Below are 5,602 nucleotides of genomic sequence, written 5' to 3' on the forward strand. Positions count from 1 at the left end.
TAAGCGGTGCTGGTTCGACTTTCGGAGCGTGCGCTTGAGCAACGCATTCTAAGGACTGCTCTCCATTCAGTGGCACCTAATAGAAGTAATAATTCCCCGGCAACAAGACTTCAACAATTGGAAATTTCACTCTGCCAATCTCGGTAACTGGCCCTGCTTCAAGAGCCTCTACATCTGCATTGTTCTACAAGTATGCAAAACAACCAGGAATAACCTATCAAGGCTTTGTCAGTCCGAGGATAAAGATTCAAAACCAAGTTTGCTCCTTTTTTCAAATTGTTTTTAAAAAAAACACAAAAAAGCCCAAAAACATCCGGGCATTAAAAAAACTATCGGTTTGTCAACCCTGCTTTTGCTACACTACGCTCCCCCCCCCCCCGGACAGGAAAATAACTAACTTTTATGATTTAATTTAGGGTGCTTTTAACAGAACATGTTTGCACGTAAAGCATTAAGTCACCGCTTTGGACACCTAATTTCTTTCCGGGCCCCCAAGGACTAACGAATAACAACTTTTATGCTTGAATTTAGTCGTTTAGGATGGTTTTTAACCAAACATTTTTGCGCGTAAATTATAAAATCACAATTTCAGGCCCCCCAACAATCACAGGCCTGGGCCCTCAAGGGTACGCCGTACCCTCCGTACCCCCTCTCGTAGGCCTTGGTTTTGTCTGGCCTTTCTAAGGCGGTGTGAGTACCATCTTGGGCCACCTCCGAAATCCACTAGTGGGCCTCTATGTTTAGTGATGGTGCTAAGATATATGACATGGAAAGCATTAGATTAAGACCGCAAACTCTTTCAAATTAAGAAAATAAATCACATTTATGATTTTAGCAACAGTAAACAACTCTCGATTTTCTAGAAAAACATAAATGCTGTAGTTGATATGCTTACAATGCAGTAGCAGGTCTGGAAAAAGGCTTGGAAAGGACCAGAGTTTTAACAAACAGAGCAAATAAGATAAATGGACAATGCAAAACTTAATTCCGAAAAAGTAAAGTCTGAAAAGAGATGTGAGGGACTTGCTTCCCGGAAAATGTTGACAAATATATATTGACAAAAATCTTGCTTTGGTTAGTTTTTGGCCCAATAATGTTTTTATATCAAGATGCATACTTTGCCTGATCATAGCTGCAAGCCTGCAATCATAGATCGCTATGGCCAAATTCGTCAAATTAAAGTTGAATGTGAGTAGAAGGTTTGGTTTTAAATTTAAGTTAACCTACCATTTCAAAAAAATTCATTCACGACTACAAATGAATTTCAACAATTTATTTCCTGAAAATTTGCATAGCCTAGTACGTGGTGTAGCCAAAATCATGTCAGTTATTCAAACAGCATCAACAGCGCTAGCAAATCTGTTTGCAAAAAAGTACGATGAGTGTCGAAAATAATGACGCTCAGCATACTAGAACTTCGAAAATTAATCTGAGGTGTCTCCACCTTCGCTACACCTACATCAGGCTAGTGTATTCACGGCACATTTCACTTTATAGCCTGTCTCTATCAACACTGAAATTTGTCAATTTATGCAATAGATTGAGTTTCGCTTTTAGCAGTTTCGCAGTACAGTATTTATCAACTAATTTAAGACCAATAGCACTTCATACCAAATTTGAACTATGGCTTATTAGTTAGGTCACTTCTAAATCTTCCAGACATTGGAAAGTGGTCATTAATGACCAGCCATTCAATGCGACGCAAAGTCAGGTAAACACCACCACGGGAAAAATCCACATTGACCAATATCGGCCTGTGTAAAATAAATACTCTCCCAGTAAAACTGAAACTATTTTGTGGGGGGGTATTTACCAAGGTGATTTTTTTGCCTAGGGTATTCCAGAGAGATATTTTCCAGGTGAACTTTTATCAAAGTGAACTTTTTCCGGGAGGTTATTTTAGGAGGATTTTTATCTGGTACCGTGATAGACATTTCGTAAATTGATTTCAAAGCTGTATAACGATTGCTTTGAACTTTAGATTTAACAAAAAAGACAGTGTGGCTGCATGCATTTCACATTGCTTAAATATGACGCTGCTTTCATTTGTGGAACCAGCTATTATGCCACTCCAAACCTGGTCGTTCGGTTCTTTCGTTTTCAAATTCTTTTAGAATAAAATTATGTCAGTTATTCAAACAGCATCAACAGCGCAAGCCGGTCCTGCGTCAAGAGCCTCTACAAGTATGCAAAACTACCAGGAATAACCTATCAAGGCTTTGTCAGTCCGAGGATAAAGATTCAAAAACCAACCAACCAAACCTATTGGCAACAAAAGTATGATGAGTGTGGTGCAATGGTGCATAGTGACTTCCGATGGACGCTTGACCCAAACATCAAATCAGTCGTTTTTTGCATTGATTCAATCTCTGTAGACGTTAAATCAATGTAAAAAACGACTGATTTGCTGTCTAGGGAGTTTATGAAACCCCAGTGGTAAATCATTCGATCACTCTGCAAACCCAACCCAATTTTGTTGAACCGTATCAGGCTAAGGAGTTTCATTCATGTGGGACCAGGAGTTATGCGAAGCAAAACATGTCCACCATGTTGAATATTCAATTTTTTATCAGTGCAATGGATTGTTAACCATTGGTTACTTGCCATTGATACTGTTGGTAAACAAAATCGGCCAAAATCAAATTTTTGTGTTAATTTGAAACACACCATCTTCAAATACTTGAATGAGAAAAATGGTTTTGCTTTTCGGAATTCGAAACAATGTAGCAACGTTTCCCGCTACCATTCTTGAAAACTACTCAAGCTTTGCCGAGATGAATGACGATTGCGTAATTTTACACCCAATTCAATGGCAAGACTTCGTAGTGCGTTGTGAGAAACGCAAGAGAGATGTGAGAATGTTGCAAAACAAAGCGGTCTGTGTAAGCGCGAAAATTAGATGTAAGTTGCCGTCGGCTATGTGAGCTGTTTCTAAAATGAACCAACTGTGTTTCAATTTTGAAGTGGTTAACTGGAAAAAAAGAACCCTGCAAACAGCATGTCTGGAATGTGCTTGTTATTTTTTCTTCAATTCAGCAATTTGTGGTTTTTGGCAGTCATGGAATTTTGGATTATATCAAAGGTGCCAAGATCCGAGTACACTTCAGGCTGGGAATGAATTAGGACCAGACTCTTGCTAAAAAGGCAGGTGAAAAAAAGGCAGCGTAACGCCTCAAGCGAGCAATAAGCACTGCAATTAATCGGTACGTATACCGAAATTCTGGAAGGGCGGTGGCTTGCATTTATTTAGCCACAAGTGCAGGAAGATGTTTCAGGCTTAAATGTTTAAAGAAAAAGGTTTATCGCTCAACATCTGGGTAAGTTGAACGACTTTTTAGAATGCTTTGGATGGTTCTCACATCTAGATAGGTTTGAAACAAACAAAAACGAATTTTAGTACTACTTGCAGTTTAGAAATTGTGTTTTGCAAGACGTTGCAGCTGTGCTACAATGATAGTCTACTTCAATTGGTTGCAGGACTTGCTGTTATGCTTTTATGAGTTTGATTCAGATGATCCTAATCTTGTTTAAATTTGCGTTTATTGTGACAGTAGAAAAATCGCTTTTGGCTTGTGGAGTTTCTTCAGCTGAGTTTGCTAAATTTATTTATTTCATCCTCCCAAGCCATAATCTATCAAGTACATATTTGCTATGTATCTTATTTGCACTTTATTATAAGGTTGGCCAATGGGGAAAATCGATTTCAAATCAGAAATCTCTCTGCAAGGCTTTCTTCAGCTAATCTGTGTGAATAGGAGACCTAGTTTGCGTCTGGAATCGCCTGTGAACTGTCACATTGGTCTGGATTTGGAATTAATTCTCTAATCAGGCTTTCTCCTTTTGCGCACTTTTCAGGCACCACGCAACTTTACGATTCACTCAATTAAAGTCGAGGGTCAGTTCGTTTCTGATAGCTGAAAAAACTTGGCTAGCCGTTACGTAGCTACACTATTTCAATACGAAACGTATCAAAAAACAGTCGAAAGGAAAACTTGATCGTCCGAGATACAGCGAGGGTGCAGTTATTGTTGAGCAAAAGCATGTTCTCAGTTGTTTTAGAGAAATCGAGTAAAGTGAGATTAGTGACATATAAACGGTGGGTATTACTCGTGATTCGTGAAGTAGAGGTGTCATGTAATTCATGTCATCAGAAAGTTGTCTGTGTTGTTGTAAGCTGCTTGCTACCGTTTCACGCCAAGCAACTTCACCTCGTAGAGTTGGCTTGAACGAGTTATTTTTTATGACGTAATGCATTGTGTGAATCACTGAACAGCAAAGCTAGACTTTAAGTGTCATCATCAGTGTACAGTTACGTCATATGTTGACCTCTGTGGTATATTTGGCAAATACAGATTTTCGGTAATGGTATTTTGGCTTGCATTACTCAGACCAAAAATGCTTGAGCTACGAAGCTCAGCAAATACACGACATGTAGTGCATCTGAATATAGAAGAAAACCAAACAATGCAAATCTTTTCGGCTGTACATCGAGCTTTTGTCAGGCATTGTAATAAACTAAGAAATGCTATAGGATAATTTTTCGACTACCTAACAAAATGTTCTGTAAAGAGACTTTGTGTGTGTCGTTAGCAAAACATGTTTTTGCGTTTCTTAAAACATTATGCCTACAAAAAGATTTTTCCAAGACCTTCTTAGGCATAACTTGACAGAGTTGTTTATCTCGTTGTTAAGGTAGGTTAGCTGCCTCATATGCAATAAAAAATTAAAACATTCAACACGTGTTGCAATGTAAAAACTGGAAGCTAAAGAGACGTAGTTACTTGAGCTACTTACTTGAAGTAGCACAACATATTGGTGTTAGCATGACGTCATTTGAAAGTGTCTGCTATGACAAAATAAATTTGCCTAAATTTTAAAACCTCTACTTTCCGCATTTATGATGTCTAGTGATATCAAAATCACGTTGTGCGAAAACGCTTGTATGTTTTCTTCCTCACACTAGTAGAAAAATTGCTGAAATATAACGTATTTCAACAAAAACGACATTTTTTTTTATAAGCTAAATGTGATTTCATGACATCATCATTCCAGCGAGCGAGTAAATATTATCGATTTTCTTGTAACATTAGATTTTATTGGTTTTACGTTGAATCAATGCTACTATGTTAGCAAATGAAGTTGTTTCTGTTTACCGACTGTTTGGGTTTTTTATGATCGGGAAATTGTTTTGTGACTTCATCAAGATAGATGGCTCTTAAGCTGTTATAAAAGAATAGGCTAAAGTACTGTACAGTGAAGGATGTGCCAGCATTGCATAACTTTTTGTTTTAACTGCTGGTTCGGGAGGCTACTGATTACTGAAGCATGTTCAGATTGTTCATTAGGGAAAACGGAATAGGTGTTATCTAAAATTCGAAGTGTTTGTGGGCAATGATTTGAACTTTAAAAATTCTTGCAACGCAATCGTATCGAAAAAGCAAGGGTGGTTGTTGAAAGATTAGTTAGTTAAAATTTTTCTTAAAAGTTTGTCGTACCGTACTAGCTAAAATAAATTTCAAGACAAAAAAATGTTACACACCGTCTGCCCAAGGTACAATGTCACCTCAAGATAACCAACTGCGTTTTAACTTCCTGCAGGGCT

At 38.0% G+C, this 5,602-nt stretch overlaps 1 pseudogene; it reads right to left on the minus strand.

Annotated features, from left to right (window-relative positions):
• LOC145776957 (uncharacterized) overlaps positions 1-5,602 on the minus strand; it is an 868,661-nt pseudogene that overhangs the window by 773,419 nt on the left and 89,640 nt on the right.

Source organism: Aplidium turbinatum, chromosome 9, assembly GCF_918807975.1.
Source record: "Aplidium turbinatum chromosome 9, kaAplTurb1.1, whole genome shotgun sequence".
NCBI lineage: Eukaryota > Metazoa > Chordata > Ascidiacea > Aplousobranchia > Polyclinidae > Aplidium > Aplidium turbinatum.